Raw genomic sequence first — 21,376 nt, 5'->3', positions numbered from 1 at the left:
GTTGGGCTCTTTTGTGTCATGGCTGTACCAAAGCATCAATTTCTGACTGATCTACAAATAATTACAAGTAGTTATTTCGATGCAAGGCTATTTTTAGATCAAATAAATAAGTCTGCAGCTGCTTTAATGCAATGTAGTCGATCCCAAACATGATCCATGTCTCTGGGTGGGTGGGGGGATCGCTCAACTGCAGATCCAAAATGGCGTCTCCAGTCTAACAGGTTAGCCAGGCCCCCGCTCCTCTTCCCAGTTTCAGTCTCTTCCTCAGATGCTCACTAATACCTGCCAGAGTTTACTTGCCGTGCCAGGTTCTTCACAGCTTCACTAAACCGGCCATCTCACTCTCCTGAGATCAAAACAAAAATTGAAGGTTGTAAGGTAATACATTTTTTTTTCTCAAGAGTAATAATAATATTAAAAATGTAAATAAAGAGATAAATAGTTATTATCTTGCTGTTTGATAATCAGCAGGATAACATTTTCATTTTAGCTTCATGTCATTTTCTCATGGAGAATAATAAGCCAGACATTTATATTTTAGTCATTTAGCAGACGCTCTTATCCAGAGCTTACTTACAGTGCATACATTTTTCATACTGGCCCCCTGTGGAATTCGAACCCACAACCCTGGTGTTGGGCAGGCGGCCATGCTCTACCAACTGAGCTACAGGAGATCATCAGTGGTGGTTTGGCCACATGGTCAGGTATACAGGTTAATGAGAAGGTCTTACAGGAGTTTGCGTTTCTGTGCTGGCTTCATCAGGCTAAAGTCTGTTGGTTCTGGCTTCTTCTTCACTGGCCTGAGAGGGGGAAAGACAAAATGAGAAAGATGGTCAAGAAGTGACTGATTTCATATGGAAAATGACATGGTTAAAACAAGGGTAAAAAATGGCAGTCAGGAAATACAATGTGCTATCCATGTGCGACTGGTTCCAGGCAGTGCCATAGTTAGGACTGTCTTGTATGTGTTTAGTTCTTTAGGACTGGGGCCAGACAGACGAGTGCTTCACAAGTGTGGTATTAACAACAGACAGAGAGAGATGGAGGCCGGCCAACTGAGCTGGATCCACCAATGATCCATTCTGGCCTTGTCCATCAATTAACCATGCCAAGTTGCAAGGTCCAGAAAAACCTTGTTTGCTATTGCAAATTGGATGTTGAGTTTATCAAACATCAGCAAAGACATAAGGGCATGACGGGACAAACACAGGCTCTTGCGAGTTGTGACAAGTTTGACAGACAAGAGGAAAAGGGTAGACACGGACTTCATGCTTGCGAATTAAAACTATTTCAATACAAATAAATTCGTGTTTTTTCAACAGAGGGGTCAAGGAACTGCAGCTAGCTTGGAGGCAGTGGGGGAAGCCAAAGGTCAAAGGTGAAACAGCCTTGTGGAGTTACAGTAAACACACAGTCTAGTCTAAAAGGTCCATCCAGGACAGGACGGCTACAAGAGTTCAATTGGGTAATTAATCAAATATTATCATCATAAATATCAACTCTGCCCATAATAACACAGATGGAACACAACTGAGAACTTGATATCTTGCAACTGAAGAGAGATTGTGTTGGCTGAATAGCTAGTTAGTCAATTATGCCTGAAGGTTTTAAGTTTATAACAGGATGGGCAAATTGGCAGATCACACCGGGGTCTCAATTCCACGTTGATAGTTAGAATAATAGAATACACATAAGGTAATTTCAAATTGTGGTTGTGCATTAGCAAATACCAATTAGCCCATGTCAGCAAAAAATCTAATTGATTTGTAAATTAGTCTAGTGGCCAGCTATCCAAACTTGTAGGGTAAGCATGGTCGAATTACCGACTGTGGGATGTAATTCAATTGATCATCAGTTATCGCTTTAAAAACTGTAAACATTTGCATCCAACATTTGCATAATCTTATCTCCGCCTCTATGTCAAAATGTGTAGAATTGCAGGAAATGAAATTAAATCTAAAAAAATAAATATATTCCATTGGCCACGAGGGAGGCCGCCAAAATGTTTTGCTCATAAGGTGAGGTATATAATTCATATACTGACCTATATTGTACAAAAAATATATATATTTTATACTAATACAATTGCTCAGAGAATTATATTTTGTACATTGACTTTGCAATCGGTTCCCTGTATATATAGCCTCCTACTGTTATTTCTCAACACTTTTTTGTTGTTTTATTTTACTTTTTTTATTAAAAATAAATGCAACGTTAATTAAGGGCTGTAAGTAAGTATTTCACTGTAATGTCTGCACCTGTTGTGGAGCCTGCATGTGGCCACAAAATGTGATTTGGATTTCATCAAAGATTCACCACCACCATTTTTTATATTAGTATGGGGTTCTTTTCTGCATATGCATTCCTTCATTTCAACGCCAAACCCAATACTGGTGTGCGGCCAAAGAGCTTCATTGTCATGTCATCTGACCAAATCACCGGTTCCAATCCAAGTGCTAATGCCGCTTAGCAAACTCCAGGTGTTTACATTTGCTGGATGACATGAAAAATATAGCTCATTGGCTACGCACACCGTGCAGGGTTTGGCTTCAAAATGAGAATGCATGAGCAGAAAAGATCCTCATACCTACTGTTAAATATGGTGGTGGATCTGATGTTATGGGACTATTTTGGTCCCACTGGTCCTGGGGCCCTTGTTAAGGTCAACGTATCACGCCCTTTATCCAGTACCAGGACATTTTAGCCAAAAACCTGGTTGCCTCTGCCAGGAAGCTGAAATTCACGCAAGTGGATCTTCCAGCAAGACAATAACTCAAAGCACACATTAAAATCCACAAAAAAATGATGAATTGACCACAAAATCAACATTTTGCAAAGGCCATCTCAGTCTCCAGACTCTGGAAAACCATTGAAATCCCTGTGGTTTGAATTGAAGAGGGCAGTCCATAAGAGCAGACAAAGGACATCAATGATCTGGAAGGGGATTCTGTATTGAGGAATGGTCTAAGATCCCTCCCAATGTGTTCTCCAACTCATAAAACGCTTAAGAAAAGGTCATTGCCATTAACTCGCAAGGTGAGGTATTGAAACAGGGTGTCAATAATTTTGACCCTACCTTAAGGAAAAGGATTACTTGTTAAACAAAATCTCTTTATCTGAGCAATTGTATTAGTATAAAAGAAAGAATAAATACATTTCATGATTTGTTTTATACAGTCATTGTTGCTCATCTATTAGTTTGTAATAATAATTTCAGACCCCACTGTACATACACACTTTTCCTAACAAACATTCTATCTATTACATAGACGCAAGAGACTAAGTTGTCATGGTAGGCCAACATGTACAGGCGCTGTCTGCACTCTTACACTGGTTGAGTTGTATAATGAACCACACAACCCCAATCTTCTTCTAGAGGTGTCTGTCAGTGTCAAAGAAGAACAACCTTCATCTCTGGGGGTGACAGTGCAGGTACAGTTCCTCTTATTCCATAAAAAAGAACATCAAAAAGATAATGAACAGTTTTAGGATTTGATAAAGGTGGGAATTGAAGGAACATTAATCGTAAACATTGTCAAACAAATCATCGGTCAGGAGGAATTCCAGTGTCACATAGCTGTTGGTCATAAGCCTGTCTTGTTTACACTTCATACACATTATACTGACATCCTTGGCCTTGGCTTATGTTAGGATCCCTGTTTCAGACTTCAAATACCTCCATATGTCAACCTGACAGACCAGTATTAGGGCCTTTTACTTGTATGAATATACAACAGGCACATCTAACTGGTACAAAAGCAATACTCTACATCCATCTCCCCTGAATCTTCATCAAAAGACTGCCTTTCATCAACAAATAAACTTTTCTTTGACCTTCTTTATAGTGCCTGCTATTTTGGACTCCTGAATAATGTGAGAAGTGAGCCAACCTTACCACTGCCAGCAACCATGTCTCCATGGACTCTGATGGAAGGCTTTGTGAAGAACCAAAAGGCTAATTACCTGTACTGGAACAGTCTAAAGGGCCCTTTCACGGACCTATATGGTGAATTGCTTTGAGTCTGACAGTTACCATTAGGAGGTAGGTCATGTGCAAGCTCAGCTGAGCTCGCCATCTTGGTTTACTTTACCTTTAAGCTTGGGAAGAGAGATACAGATAGAAACAGATAGAAACAGACAGAGAGCGAGAGAGAGAGCTGCGGCAGCACATTAAAAATACAAAAGCAAGGCATTGGCTCCAAGGCATTACTGCCAGACATTTATGACCGAGTGAAAAACTGCCCATTACACAACAAGCTCCACTGAGGGCTTTCCCGAGCTGAATTTGACTTATTAAATAACCCTGGAAGCATCCAGAAACCAAAAGAGGAATGTTATAATGCACAATTGAAATTCTTAGAACTAGACCAGACTTGATTTACATGCAGGATTGACATTGGAGTGTAGATTTCTTCCTCTCATTTTCGAATTCCATTGCAAAACGCTTGGTGTGTTTATCATTTCATTTAGAACCAAATGGAATGAAACGGGAAGGACCTACTCATTTGTTGAATAGAAACTCCGAGGTTTTGTTGCAAAATGTTTTCCGCTTGGAGTAAACGGTTTTGCCAGAAAACGCTTAACAAAAGACCAAATATTTTGCAATGGAACTGACTAATGACAACACCCCAGTTCCCCTCCTTCTTCCTCTGGTTTGAACGAAGTCAAATTGCCCTTTATTATCTGCAACCCTGTCAGCAGAAGCCAAATCTGTCCTCTACACCTCACTAACGTCTGACTAATTATGTGCTGAAGGCCATACTGTGAGGTAGGGTAGTATTGGCTTGCTGGGTGTGGTGTCAGGCACTCTGATTCTGTCATAATGTACTATGTGGAAAATATATGGGAATGTCCATCCAGGTTTGTCATGTAACATGGCTCACAAATCCCAGTGACAGCGTCCTGAAGCACTGGGTGTTGCTGTGCTGGCCCCTGCTACCAGGAAATGATAAGTGAGGGGTCCCTGAGACCAACCAAACACTGGGACATTATGAGCTCATGTATTCCTGTGACAAAAATGCTAAGAATGACCTAAAACAGAGGGTTGAAATTCACTTGGATAAACTCAACTTGGCTCAGCTGGAGGAGAAACAGACAAAGGGTCAGACAGTGAAGGAGATGACAGAGCACCAAAAAAATCAACTACACACGGTTAAAAAAAGGATTTACCCATTTGAGGATGAAACAAGGCCTGCTGGACAAACACAGTTAATTTTCAATAGGAAAACTGGGCCAGGCAGCAGTTAGTGGGGTGAGGAAAATAGCATGTGTGACATCAGGCATTGTTAAGTTTCCCTAGGATGTGTATTTACACCTTGTTCTTTCTGGAGGCCTTTCTGGAGGTCTTGGTGGTGGAGGGGATGAGCTGCAAAGTTCTGGCAGGCGTCTGCCAGCGGCCTCATGTCACCCACAACGGGGCATGGCCGCCTCTTAGCCTGGGCCACTTGTTGCTCCTTTGGCCAGCTTTATGGAGCTGATCTCTAAACATCACACAGAAAATAAAGGGAGGTTACTATGTTTCCACTCATGGCACAAGCAGCAGAGACTTACTGTATGTCAAAGATGTGCATCCACAACAATGGGCAGCCTTACCAAGATTACCTATAACCTTTGGTCATGTAGTGTATCAATACGACTTGCCAAAAGGACCACATCTCATTCCAAAATCATGGTTATTAATATGGAGTTGGTCCCCTTTGCTGCTATAACAGCCTCCCACTCTTCTGGGAAGGCTTCACCAGATGTTGGAACATTGCTGTGGGGACTTGCTCCATTTATCACAAGGGAAGCTAGTGAGGTCGGGCACTGAGGTTGGGCACTAGGCCTGGCTCGCAGTCGGCGGCCCAATTCATCCCAAAGGTGTTCAATGGGGTTGAGGTCAGGGCTCTGTGCAGGCCAGTTAAGTTCTTCCACACCCATCCTCACAAACCATTTCTGCATGGACTTTGCTTTGTGCACGGGGGCATTGTCATGCTGAAACAGGAAAGGGACTTCCCAAACTGTTGCCACAAAGCTGGATGCTCAGAATTGTCTAGAAATGTAATTGTATGCTGTAGATAAAGATTTCTCTTCACCAGACCATTATTCCTCCTCCACCAAACTTTTAGTTGGCACTATGCATTTGGGCAGATAGTTTTCATGGCATCCGCCAAACCCAGATTCGTCTGGCCGTGACTGCCAGATGGTGAAGCGTGATTCATCACTCCAGAGAACGCTGCTTCCACTGCTCCAGAGTCCAATGGCGGTAAGCTTTACACTACCCAGCCGACGATAGCATTGCATGGTGATCTTAGGCTTGTGTGGGGCTGCTCGGATGGAAACCCATTTCATGAAGCTCCTGACGAACAGTTTTGTGCTGACATTGCTTCCAGAGGCAGTTTAGAACTCGGCAGTGACTGCTGCAACCGAGACAGAGGATTTTACGCCCAGCACTCTCAAGTGTCCTGCCTGTGAGCTTGTGTGGCCTACCACTTCATGGCTGTGTTGTTGTTGCTCCCAGACATTTCACTTCATATAACAGCATTTACAGTTGACCGGCAGTTCTAGCAGGGCAGAAATTTTACTTAACTGATTTGTTGGAAAGGTGGCATCCTATGACGGACCCATGTTGAAAGTCACTGGAGCTCTTCAGTAACTCCATTCTACTGCCAATGTTTATCTATGGAGATTGTATGGCTGTGTGCTCGATTTTATACACCTGTCAGCAACGGTGTGGCTGAAATAGCCAAATCCACTAATTTGAAGGATGTCCACATACTATTGTATAGTAAATGTAATGTACACTGCTCAAAAATAAAGGGAACACTTAAACAACACAATGTAACTCCAAGTCAATCACACTTCTGTGAAATCAAAACTGTCCACTTAGGAAGCAAACACTGATTGACAATACATTTCACACATGCTGTTGTGCAAAATGGAATAGACAACAGGTGGAAATTATAGGCAATTAGCAAGACACCCCAATAAAGAAGTGGTTCTGCAGGTGGTGACCACAGACCACTTCTCAGTTCCTATGCTTCCTGGCTGATGTTTTGGTCACTTTAAAATGCTGGCGGTGCTTTCACCTAGTGGTAGCATGAGACGGAGTCTACAACCCACACAAGTGGCTCAGGTGTAGTGCAACTCATCCAGGATGGCACATCAATGCGAGCTGTGACAAGAAGGTTTGCTGTGTCTGTCACGAAGTGTCCAGAGCATGGAGGCGCTACCAGGAGACAGGCCACATCAGAGACGTGGGAGGAGGCCGAGGGAGGGCAACAACCAACAGCAGGACCGCTACCGCCTTGTACAAGGAGGAGCAGGAGGAAAGACTACAGAGCCCCTGCAAAATGACCTCCAGCAGGCCACAAAATGTGCATGTGTCTGCTCAAACCGTCAGAAAACAGACTCCATGAGGGTATGAGGGCCCAACGCCCACAGGTGGGGGTTGTGCCATATAGCCCAACACCGTGCAGGACGTCTGGTATTTGCCAGAGAACACTAAGATTGGCAAATTCGCCACTGGCGCCCTGTGCTCTTCACAGATGAAAGCCGTCTACACTGAGCACATGTGACAGACGTGACAGAGTCTGGAGACGCCTGCTGTGAGAACGTTTCTGCTGCCTGCACCATCTCCAGCATGACCGGGTTTGGCGGTCAGTCATGGTGTGGGGTGTCATTTCTTTGGGGCGCGACAGCCCTCCACATGTGCCTCGGCTTGGGAGGTAGCCTGACTGCCATTAGGTACTGAGATGAGATCCTCAGACCCCTTGTGAGACCATATGCTGGGTGCTGCTGGGTCTCTGGGTTCCTCCTAATGCAAGACAATGCTAGACCTCATGTGGCTGGAGTGTGTCAGCAGTTTCTGTGGCAAGAGAAAGGCATTGATGCTATGGACTGGCTCCGCCTGCCTCCCAGACCTGAATCCAATTGAGCACATCTGGGACATCATGTCTCGCGCCATGTTGCACCACAGACTGTCCAGGAGTTGGCAGATGCTTTAGTCCAGGTCTGGGAGGAGATCCCTCAGGAGACTCATCCGCCACCTCATCAGGAGCATGCCCAGGCGTTGTAGGGAGGTCATACAGGCACGTGGAGGCCAAGTACACACTATTGAGCCTCATTTTGACTCTGTTTTAAGGACATTACATCAAAGTTGGATCAGCCTGTAGTGTGGCTTTTCCACTTTAATTTTGAGGGTGACTCCAAATCCAGACTCATGGGTTGATAAATTTGATTTCCATTGATGATTTTTGTGTGATTTTGTTGTCAGCACATTCAACTATGTAAAGAAAAAGTATTTAATAAGATTATTTCATTCATTCAGATCTAGGATGTGTTGTTTAAATGTCCCCTTAATTTTTTTGCTCAGTGTATGAATAGAATCTCTCGTTCTTCAGATTTAAAAAATATGTCCTTCATTCAAAAATGGTTAAAAGCATGGTGGTTTGGGCTTCTTGGTCTCCACTCAGAGTGCTGTTGATCCCATCCATTTCAGCCATGAGTTATGATGACTATGAGCCATATGGTTTGTTATGTGCAGAGTTGTCCATGTAATTGACTGTGACCATATCAGCGGCAAAACACTAAATCCTACATCACCACAGACTTTAATAAATACGGTGATCAGAGCCAAGGAGGAATATTCAAACCAGATGTCATCAGTGGTACAGACGTCCAGTTCGTGAACAGGTGAAAATTGAGGTGCATTAAACTTTATGGCTCAAGCGTAAATAATTCTAACTTTATGGATACGATCAGATCATAGACAGGATGTGTTGAAGTTATAAAAATGTCTGCTGAAAATTATTCACCGCCTTTAAGTCATTTCAAGCAATCTCAGGCTGTGTCCAGATTGTGCAGAACTGTAGATAGATACTCATGCAATGTGCGGCTTTGATTGAATTGTCCTATCTCTTATTTCATCTAAATTAAGAAACACATCGTTAATTAAATTTACCTTCAGAATATACAGTCTTAATAATAATCCTTATTAGTTAACACATGTTTTGCACATCCTCATCAGTAGAGATCCAGAGGACGCCACACTGCAGATACAGACAGCCCTGCCTTTTCCTGGAATACAGTTGGTCTATGACAGAAAAGCAATTATCAGATTTTTCTTTCTTCTGACTCCTTGTTCATTTCCTGAAAACTGCAGAAGTCTGAGGCTCATAGCCTGTCTCTAATTTCAGATGGAGTCAAAAGGGACCATTAGCTCCTAATGATATGCATAGAGGAGACATCTTGTGTTACATAGAGAATTGATTGATCAGCAGATTGGGTTACTCAGTGATCACAATTATAGAAGAATAGGTGGTGGTGTTACATGCACCTTGGATTCCTGGGAATCTTGTTCAATGGTCATTTCAGAGGGTTGCTGTTTTGCTGAATAACAAATGCCAGACTGTAGCTTTAAAAGGGCTTGTAATTACATAGACAGCTAGCTCTGTCCCGGGCTGGGCTGTCGAAGCGCAGAAACCTCAGCTTCTCAGTAGAGATCAGTGGGGATGGGGCTCTCATTGCACCAAGCTAATGCTGTTATGTCCTAAAGGCATCTATATATTGCCTTTCAAACATATGATTTTTGGAACACAAAAGGCTAAATCCTAAACATGATAAATTCAAACGCTTTTAGGAGAGAAATACCAATGTCATGGTTAGGAGTGCCGAAAGGTAAAAACGTGAAGATTAAGACTCCAGTTACCCATGTCATAGACTATTCTCTGCTACCGCACAGCAAGCAGTACCGGGACATGCACTAAGTCTGGAAAACTAACAGGACCCCTGGAACAGTTTCTACCCCCAAGCCATGACCAAGTAACAGTTAGTTAAATAGTTAACCAATTGCTACCCGAATATCTGCATTGACTCCTTTGCACCATTTTGACTCATCACATAAGCTGTTACTGTTTATTATCTATCCTGTTGCCTAGTCACTTTATCCCTGCCTATATGTACATATCTACCTCAATTACCTCGCACCCGCACATCGACTGGGTACTGCTACTCCCGTGTATATAGCCAAGTTATCGCTACTCATTGCAATTTATTCCTTGTGTTATTTTTTTAATTTCAAAATTTTAAATACTATTTCAAATTATTATTACTTTGCATTGCTGGAAGGGCCCATAAGTAGGCATTTCACTGTTAGTCTACACTCTGTTGTTTACGGCTATGTGACAAATAAAATGGTGATTTGTTACAGAGTCCCCTGCCTGTGAGTCTTAACACCTAATGAAGGTCACTCCACCCATCCCCCAACAGTGCCAGAGAGATTAGGGGCCTGGCAACCGCTCCTCAATCTCCCAATGACTCCCAGTGACCAGGCCACTGATCGCTTGCTAGGGTCTGGTGGTTGCTAGAGCTGCAGAAACAGTCCTCTTGCTCTGCTCTTGTGAGCCTCTTCAGTCTCTCTTAAGTGGACATGTGAATGGTGTGGGCAGAAGAAGTGCCATTATCACTAAAGTGCCAATATCACTATACAGTCCATATTATTATTGCTCTTGTATCTGCTTAGCCATTCATTATCAAGTGATATGTTTATTATGTACAGTATATTCATTCATCATCTCTCTTTGTACAGAACCACATTCATCACATATGTTCCTGCCAATAAAGTTCCCGACAGGCCCTCTGGTGAGGGTGCCTTATTCCTCTGACAGGGAAAGGTGTCGGCACGGGCAGACCAGCCAAATAGGAGGGTCTCCTTCATAGAAACAGTAAGGAGTCGGATCGATGTTAAGTTATGACAATACTCACTGTTAAGCCACCGGTCTCTCCTCTCCTTCATCTTCTTCTTTTCTTCATCTGCTGTTTCTTCGCCCAGGGGCTGTGAAATAGACAGACAGACAGACAGTGCATCCACAATGTTACATGGCACTTCACATTCAGTAGAGAAAACATACCCAAGAGGAGAAGCTACACCATGTAAAGAGGTAATCAACAATAGAACATAACATTCAAAGCAATTCAGTTCATCAATACTAAAAGCATTTCAGTTCATCAACATTAAAAGCAATTCAATCTATCACCATTCAAAGCAATTCAATTCATCACCATTCAAAGCAATTCAATTAATCAACATTCAAAGCAATTAAATCAACGATAAAGGAAGGAGTGACGACTTTTATAATGCTTTGGAAATTGAAATGTGCCTAATTTTTAATCCACAAGATAATTGGAACCAGTTACATTTTCCCTTTGCAAAGCAAAGAATTCACAGTTGAATAGAATCATAATAACAGATTTGAGTTTGGGGTATAGAAATGGAAATCTCTCAGCTTAGAGCTTGACTTTATTAAGGAAAAATAAAAGCCTGTAATAAAACAAACCATGGCTGAAAATGTAAGCCCAAAAGAGAGAAAGTAATCACAGAAAAGCTGTGAGCGCCAGAAGAAGATATGGCTAGATCAGGGACATGTGGCTTGTCTTTCCCGGTTCAAAGGCATGGAGACAGAGGAGAGATACAGTCAGAGGGAGGGGGTTGAGAAATAGAAAACACTCACTCTTAATATATCTAGCTATTTTCCTCTTTAGAAAAAACATCCTGTCCTGGGATGGAATGTTTTTAGTAATTGGGACAACTGCGTTGAGGCCCCTGTGTATAGGTAGCCCTAGGGGGTGTGGTTGTGATGTGTGTGTGTGTGTGAGCATTTGTTCCCATCTCTGCCCTTCCTGACAAAGAAAGAGTTATCACTGACACTGGGCGTATAAGAGCAGAGGTTATCACACAGACAGTTGCTTCCTGTAGCACAAATGACAGATGCTGTACAGTATGCTTATTGTCACGTCAACCATATCACTGGAGTGTCTCGGAAAACGAATACATTTAGAGAGAGAAAATGAGATGGAGTTGGTAAAGAAAAGAACTGCTTTTTTTTTTTTTTTTTTTTTTACACAAAAACATGTGACAGTATTTTTGTGGTGTGTTTTTAAAAAAGCCATCACCGTGATTTCACCTCTGTTGACGGCGTCGAGAGAAACAGGATCGACGCGCTGCTCCATGACTTTGGGGGAAAGCCGAAGTGTCCGTGTTGCAGCCTGGCCTTATATACAGCTAGTAGAGTCTACTGATGGACCAAGCTTTAAATTAGCAATGCAAGGTCCTGACTGGCATGCCCTGAGAGAAGGTTAAAGTGGAACTCAATGGGACCCAAACGTCACACCGCCTGTACAAGCATCCTAGTAGGGACTTTTCCTCTCATCTCTCTTATGTCAACACACAGTGCCACAATTGATTTTCTTCTGAACAGGCTACATTGTAACCTGGGACCTCATTTTCAGAGGATCTTGCACCTTTTGTGGCTGCCTATTCAGTGATACTGTTATTCTGTCAAACTGAACAAGGACGCCTAGTTTGATAGATGTTTTTTTTGTCTGCAAATGACATTAACCCTGATGATGGATCAATAACTAGACCTATTCATCCAGGCTTTGGAAAGATAAAATACATTACACCATCAATATTACTTCATGACATTCTAGATGTAGCATCTATCATTAGTGTTAAATTAGATACTAAGGATTCTAGCTTTAAGGTACTTCCAGTTGAAATGTAAGCTTTGAAAACACTGTCCCCTATGTTGCATTTTAAAAAACAGACACGGGTACAACAGACAGATATTAAAAACACATGTGCGTGTGCTGGAATTGGCCTTGGGGTCCTAATCACTGTACTGCTGGGAGTGTAGCTACTACGTTACTGGCTGTGACCCCACTCAGGAGGGTCTCAGGGGAGTTCCTGATATACAAAACACCAAAAATGTCCAATTCACAAAACTGTACAATACACACTTTTATGTGTGAAATAGGACAAATATAAGATCCCACCTAAATATTATTGATCATCTGTACTGTGCCTGCCTATCTCTGGAATCTAAATGCCTTGTAGAATGTATTTGAATAGGTACTGTAATGTGTTAGAAATGGATATGACTTATCAAGAAAAGTGAGGAGGAAAGGCAGGAAAGAACCACAATCAAGTTATGATAATACAATACAGTCGCCCACACTGTGCTGCAAATCATCTTCAGCCTACATTTTGGGAAATGACTCTCCACTAATGATAGCAGGAAGGAAAAATGAAAGGAGGAGAGGAGTGGGCAGCGGTTGGCAGAGAGCTGGCAGGGATGTCCAAGCAGTGGGTGGTAGCTAATATCATTCTGCGGCAATGAAACTGTCAGTGGGACGGTGGGAGTCAGTCACATTAGGAATTCATAGTGTTTGTGTTTCATTCTCTGCCACCTCCTCGCCTATCCACTGCTATTAAAAACATCCTACAGCTTCTCTCTTTATAAAACAAACGTATTATAAGACCAGGGTTAGCTCATTCAGCCTCAATTCAGAAAGTACTCCGATTCCAAATTTTCTCAAATCAAAAGCATTGGAAATAATTAGAATTGGGTTTTCAGTGGGGTACCCTGAATTGAAATTTCTAACCCTAACATTGGTATGGACTGTCCAATAATACCTTTCACAATAGTATTTAAATTTGAAATTATGCCAGGGTAATGATTAACTTTGACAAATAATCTAAATTGAAGTAATGTCATCCATTTCTGAGTAATGCTTTAGCTAACATGGTTAAAAAGTGCTCATGGTGGGTGAGCAAAGGCTGCACGGTCTGCTTTTAACTCTGTCCCTTATCGATCTCCGTCCTGCAGCCACAAGGTTGAAAGGTTAAACAACAGCCAGCCAACAACAAGAACACCAGTCATTTCAATGACCACAGCACGGTTGATGAGTAAACGGGATAAAACCATTGGGCCTTGCGAGCAGCAGTTATGTAAGTGTATTGATCGGTACAGTGACAATTGTAGTCTACTCTCATTACTTTACCCGGGAAGCAAATATTGATGGATCCTAACCAGAGCTCATCCTTAGACAACAGCAGCAACTGGTTCACAAAGAGATCAGAGTTGTGTACTACGAACGATAGAGGAGTTAGCGAGCTAATCCTGGCCAACTCGAGTTCAATCGATAGCCCCAACCAGCCACCGGTGACATGAAAGTGGGTCACCTTTTAGCCAGGTACATTTCTATGGCAACGAATCCTTCAGAACTAACCTGCTCTGAGGCAGGCTAACTCCACTTTCCCTGAATGAAGTGTTGGAGCCAGGAGTTGAGGACTCAATCAAATTTGATTCCTCTCTCGCAGAAAGAGCGCATCATCATCCCTTCATTCATAAGAAGACGACTGATTAAATATTTTATTAATCAAATGTTAGTGTTAAAAAAAACAGTCATTTTCAAATACATATCACACAACACATTTAGTAATGACAGGATGAATTTGAAACTTCACGCGTAGTAAAACTCCAGTATGACTTAATAAAAAAAATTGCTTTATCGACAAAAGTGTGGAAAGGGACTTGTGCATTGATAAGCACACAAAAGCATACCTGCTAATTTCTAATGGGCCATTTCACACTATGGCTCTTATCCAGAGCGTACTTACAGGAGCAATTAGGTTTAAGTGCCATTGTGTAGTATACTGTAGAATACCATAGTAAATACTACAGTAGTATCCGCAAACACACTACACTTTAACTATAGTAATACTACTACAGTATTTCATTTGCATATAACCTACCTATTCCCTCCCTCCGTCATCCCAATTATCGTGCACCATGAGTGAGAAACCTATACATGCCAAGTATAGACCATATGTTGTGTTCTCTACAGGTTATAAAGAGCAGAAGCTCTGAACTATCCATTCAGACCACAGTCCTAACTACATTTATAGTTTATGGAAAATGTGCTATTTTAGTATTTTGTCTAGTTGGTGTCCTCAAGGAGAAAGAAGTGGTATTATGTCAAAGATATTGAAACAAAAACACTATAGTAAATACTCACAGTAAAGTCCACAAAACCACTACAGTGATTACTGTAGTATATAAATGTAGTAATCCTACAGTATTTATACCATAGTGTACTATAGTATTTTCTCATGTGGGTAACGCTACCTAGCAAACAGTTTTCATAAACCGATACCTGTGAGACAAAGCATCGATAGAATATCGTCCAAAATAATATACACACACACGATATAAACTTTACCGATTTCCCCCATCACTACTACTTCGTTAGACAAAGTGTGACACTGACTCCAACTAACATCATATACTGTATATATGCCATTTAGCAGATGCTTTTATCTCCGTGACTTAGTCATAATATTGCAGTCCATATTTAATTTAGGCCCTAAACAAGTATGAACTGATTCTCAGTTGAGGAGGACCTCCCAATATGTTGGCCTGACACCTTTCATTATGTGACTATGATAAAACACCATGTTTTCTCTATCTGGACAGGAAAGGAGCTTTAGAAAGTCTTATGAAGTCCCTGTTACTCTTATCACTGATAATTATAATGTACTCTAATTATTGACTTATCGATTTTACTTTTCTAATGATTTTTGAAAAGGTTCTTTGATATAATGCAATCCTGCAAGCATTTTGAATACTGTAATGCTCCGTTTTGGCTTTGACTGATGTAGGAAAAGAAGCCGATGAATTTGACAAACCGCAGAGATCTGTCTCTGTTGAGTGGAGATGAGAAATAGTCTTCTGAGGTAGATCTGGTTCTGTTGAGTGGAGATGAGATGTATGCATGGGTGTATTTCTTGGCCAGTTAGTTCACCCAAATTACTATGACATTGGTTTCCTTACCCTGTAAGCCAGTCTATGGACAATGGGCGACAACAACATGCTTTGGTTTGGTTTCCTTGCACTGTTGTCACATTCAAGTCTCATCCAAGTCATTTGACGATATTGGCATTTGTAAAGTACATCAGCATAGAAAATGTATGCACTCACTAACTGTAAGTCGCTCTGAATAAGAGTGGTCTGCTAAATGACTAAAATGTAAATGTAATGTTTGCATATATTTTCCATATGGGCGCCCAAGCGGAATCGAACTCATGATCATCGGGCATAGCAAACGCCATGCTCTAAACAACTGAGCCACACCAACCACAACTAGATTCATTGATGTTGCCGATCATCTTCCTCACTGACAGGATGACCGACCAATTCCCAGCCACCCTCACTGCTGTTGCTGCCATGGCAATAGACAGGTCAGGCTCTCGCCTCACATCACAAATCAGGGTCACTCTTTACCCCAGGATGTATCACGCCGATCAATAAATCCTTGCAGAAAATGTGTCATCTCTAATCCTATAGCCAAACCAGTCACTATCACAGAGTTTATTTCAACCCAAAACGTGGTGGCATAAAAAATTAACTATCCAACCAAGCGAAAGTATTTTCATCGATCTCTTTTCATTTCTCCGTGCATCTTTAATGCAAAGTGCTCAGATACAGCTCTTCCAGCTGCAAAAAACACACCACCTTTGGCCTGCAGAGGGCAGCTCCTTCCTGCCTGGTCCAATCTTTTAATCTGCCACCACAGTGTCAATAAATAAATGTGTGGTTCTGCTGTAGCAGCAGAGGCTGCCAGATAGTCATCTCTACTCCTGCTGCATCCCTCACCTCCTGACAGCCCTGGTCCTGGACTGCTGATGGGTTAAACCCAAACCCGACCTGGGGCTGTTTGTGGTGGGGAGAGAGCTCACTTACCACCTCCTGGTCCTGTACCCCCAGAGAGTATTGCCCTCAGCACACAGTGAAATAGATAGCAGTGATTAGATAAGCAGGCATTTCACTGTACTAGTGCACATCACAAAACCTTGAAACTTGATTAGCTTTATTATGAGTGGTTGGGAGAATTCCATATTTCCTTTCCTGCTTGGTTTGTCTCGCTTAGCCTCTCCGCTTTCCCCTTTTCTCTGGTATAATTGGATATGCAGCTCTCTGTTAGGTGGAGGACAGGAAGGGTGAGGAGGAGGGGTAGTGCCTTCGGGAGCTGGATAACAAGACGCAAGAGGTGGTTTTGTTTGGTCCCGGCTCAGATACTGATACCCACTATTAAAGTGCAGAGGGTGCTCTTTGTCAAAGCAGGTGGTCACTGAACGATCAACTGCCGCAGTCATCACTTTTAACATTGCGCCGTGGCATGGGCAGTAAGTGAGGTCTGCTCTTTGAAACGCAGACTTTTCTGTTCAAGACGAACGTAGAACAGAACACATGCTAGTGAACAGGGATCTACAGTGCAAATCCATTTTACTCGCATATGCTACTAAATATTTGCCAAAGCACTGTAATAATAAAAAATGATAATTGCAATGATTACCACTTTTTACTCGCAGCCATGGAGAATACACCGAGCGCAGATTCCTGATCTCATGCTTGCACCATTACTACAAAAAAAACAGCTTGTTACCTTAAATAAGCTTAATTGTGCTCTTAAATTGTTTAACACTTGCTCCTTGTAAAAGGTCAGCGAGAACCCTGGTGAAGACTATGAACTAAGGCAAATTGAATAGGCCTAATAGAAATAAACTGCAGACTGATATTCAGTCAGGAGAATGGGAAATGATGTAGCCAAAAGGCAAGCAGCCACATGTACATACAAAGCGCATTTGCTGCCAACGAATATGCCAAGCACCAACAGTAAGTGTGCATACAATATTCATTAAATCAATCTAATTAAATGTGGCCGATAAGAGTTTTTATCTGTTGATATGTACTTTCAGGGGGGCTTACAACAGGCAACGGATGAAAGGATATGACATACAGCATTTGCTTGCTGCTTTCTGCTCTGACAGAGTTAGAGAGAACAGAGTATTTTATAATTAAAAGTATAGCGAAGTAGAGTGGCTAGCTGGATAGATGCCTGAACAGAAACCAGAGGGCTTTAATCACTGTGGGCAGACAGACAGACAACGTCGAGGATAGGGTGCCCACGGCGATCTAACCAAAGAAGAACGAGCCAAAATGTAATATGAATGGAGGAGTCGGTAGAAGTGAATTTGGGATCCTTCCGGTGAAATGCCCTATTAATACTACAACGACAGCGCTTTAGCTGAAATGATAAGCTGTAGACTAAAAATAATTGGTTTTCTATAACGCCTGTCCCCTTCCGTTCCTCATTGTGAATGTGAGAAGCGAGCAGTGCTTTTAATCACAGCAGCTTTCACAGCTAGAAGAGCCTACAGCTCTCAATGTCTGTCTGCTTATTTCTTTCTCTCTCATGTTTATCATTGCTGGTGCTCTGATGAGATGGCAAACCAATTCATACCATTTCCATGGACAGAAATTAAAAAGAGCATTCTTATTAAACTTTTCCTTATACCTCTTCAATTTTATTTTTCCACTAACACCCACTGTCAAATTATACTTTGCCTTCAAAACCTAGCTACCATTTCACAAGGAAGGTAATATAATTGTGTCTACAGACACTGTTTTGGCAAAACAAGAGCACACCACAAACATTTCACCATGGCAACAGATGGAAGACTGCATCCTCATTGCCCTGACTTTTTTTTATCTCATAAATTTGTCAGCAGCTAGGAAAGCACTTGCTTTAATTGGCTAGCCTAATCAATAAAACAGCTAAATATAGCTATACATAGATCACACACATCCAACGATGCGAAAAAAGGCTGAGTGAGTACTGGCTAGCAGTGTGTGTGTGTGAAAAGCGCGGTCTGCAAGCGCGTGAGTATGAGAGAAACAAGAGAAAGAAACAGGGGGGTAATGCAGAAACTGAAGCCATTTAAATCCTTGCTCACTAGCCACAGGGAACAGTCAGACACCATCTGCAGAGATTGAGCCAGCCAGGACCTGGCACCCCTGGAACACCCTTCCCACCATGCATTACAGACAAAAGCCTAAACAAGCAAGAGACAACAAGACATTGGAACAACCTTGATGAGAAATCCAAACAGTAAAAGTGCCACCACAAATCTCTCAACAGTCTTTCTAACAAAGAGCCTGGGCAGACTACTACACACTGTATATCAACATCATCACTGTTACACTGCACAACACAAGGGACAGGACCATCCAATACTTCCATGGGTCTGCAGCGGGCAGCAATTCTACCAAGAGAACTACACCCTGCAGCACTCAGCCTTCTTTCTGTGCGTCAGTGGTGCCACGACTCATCTAATAAGGGAGGAACACTGATGCAGGGGAGCTAGGCAGCTGAACTGAACCTTGATTTGAACTATTTATGCTGCAGAGAGGCTACAACAAGAACCAGTCCTCTGTTGTCTAACAAGGAAGATGGGCTTTTTGCTGCAGCTCTGCCACCGCAGCAGCTGCTCTGACTGACTGACTTTGGGGTTCCAGCTTATTCAAAAGAGCCTAGGTCACAAGAGGGAAGAGGTAGGCGGCTACATGCAGCAATATGTAAACATCAATGGAACAATATATGTTAAAAAACATGTCAGCTTGAATACGTAAATGAAATAGAGTCTCCAATAAGTTCATATAATTAATAATTCTGGATGGTTAGTCTCTTATCTATAGTTGTCATCCACGGACCACTTTGCTACGTAAAATTGTCTAAGTCGCCGGATAAAAGTGCCTACAAAATGGCATATTATTATCAGTTACTTTCTTCATTACACCTTTTATATCAATGGTAAGCAATATACTGTATAGACTGTTGCCATCATCACATCACAAGTCACTTGCTGTCGAGTGATTATTTTGTATTCTCTGCCCTCTTTAAGGAGAGAATATAGAATGTAAAGAAAAATACTATGTGCCTGGTTGATGCTGCTGTAAATAAACACATTCCAGGACAAGCTCTTGAGGAGCTAAAACGTCATTGAAAATGAAATGTATATACTTGAAGGAAGAATATGATTCGCTATTGAGACACAGACAAATACTCTCGTGCAGATTTCAATGGATTAACTAGCTAACAATTTGGTTGACAATCAAAGTGTCTTTACCTTTCTGTGCAGGTGTAACAGTGTCATTGGATGGTTCTTCTCAAATCCTAAGAGTTTGCACGAGGGCTTCAGGTCTGACGGGTGTGCCAGCAAAGATTCCACGGAAAGGAACTCAGTGGGGTCTGTTGGAAGAGAACATCCACATTGACACCCAAATACATAAATATAATAAAAAAAACGTCATACTAATAGTAATTTCTATGGCCAGCTAGGGTGGTCCCAAGGAAATGTACAAATTATGACCTAGCTAGCTAGTGAAATAGCCAACCGTTAGCTACAGCTAACTGTTCTAACAATATTAGGCTATAACGTTAGCTAAAACTATCTAAAATAATTTAAAAATAGACGCATTTTTTAAAATAGACGCATTTGGCAAGCGAACGTTAAATTATGTATGTTGATAAAATACCTTCATGTTTTCATCCTTCTTTATGTGCAGCTGTGCATTGTTTGTCTTGTTTACATCGAAGATGAATGAACCACTTGGAATCACAGGAATCGGTGCCTTTTCTAAATCTGTGGATCTTACGCCACCGGACGGCAGACCTGTCAAGCTTGTCCGCAGCCTGATGAAGCTATGACCCACACCTTTCCAACCATACTGCCTTTAAGTTACTGGAGTTAAATAAAGATAAAATCTGTCTCCGAAGCCACATCTATGCTCGAGCTAGCTAACAATGTAAAAAAATCGACAACAAGAAAATGTGCGTCTCTGTGATATGTGACCGGGGGAAACAATTTTTTTACAAACTATAGTTCCGCCCTTCCCAACAAAGTCCCGCAGTGACTGATGGAGTGGGCAAAAAAATATGCCTACAATAAAACAAAATGGGTGCAAAAAAGTCAGATGCATATCTAAATTATTAAGATGATAAAATGTCATATGTACTTTATCTTTGTATATATACATCCATGAGGTAATCTACCAGTTGCTGAACTCTTTAGATAAATTAAAACTATCTTTATTTGCAAATGGATATGGCAAATAACTAACTACTGTAGTACATGCATAAATAGCTAAATACATAAACAAATAATACAGGTCTATGAAGTCTGAATTGAACAATAGTACAAAGAGTTAATAGATATGCTATAACACAATACAATAGGCTATACATCAAGCCCTACAACCTCAGCTCCTGGAGACATTGTCATGTAGGCTTTCACCCAACCCCAATCTAGCACCTGATTCTAATAATTAGCTGGTTCATAAAGCTAATGTTAGTTACAACTGGGGTTGGAGGAAAATCTGTAGGGTAGTTTCTCCTGAACAGGGTTGTAGACCCTGCTATACATCACGAACACACAGTGTGAACAAAAAATATACAACTATTAACCCAGCAGCAACATATACATCTTCTATCAAATGATCCAAACAGATGACAAAAGTTGAGACATTTTGGCGCTCCTCTATAATTGCTTTTTATACTTCAAAGGGATTGTCTAGAATATTGTTCATGGAAATGATAATATGAGTGAGAGAGGTGAGGAATGGAATATATTAGTTTAAATTGGGCATCATGACCCATTTTAAACCAAACTTGCCAATAGGCAAATTAGGAAGGAAATGGGTCCTACAGTAAGCCC

The 21,376-nt window shown here is 41.6% G+C and overlaps 1 pseudogene; it reads right to left on the bottom strand.

Moving 5' to 3' along the window:
• Positions 1 to 717: 717 nt before the first annotated feature.
• Positions 718 to 21,376, bottom strand: part of LOC123485103 — a 28,410-nt pseudogene continuing 7,751 nt past the window's right edge.

Source organism: Coregonus clupeaformis, unplaced genomic scaffold, assembly GCF_020615455.1.
Source record: "Coregonus clupeaformis isolate EN_2021a unplaced genomic scaffold, ASM2061545v1 scaf0575, whole genome shotgun sequence".
Lineage (NCBI taxonomy): Eukaryota > Metazoa > Chordata > Actinopteri > Salmoniformes > Salmonidae > Coregonus > Coregonus clupeaformis.
This window is presented reverse-complemented; position numbering and strand designations above follow the sequence as displayed.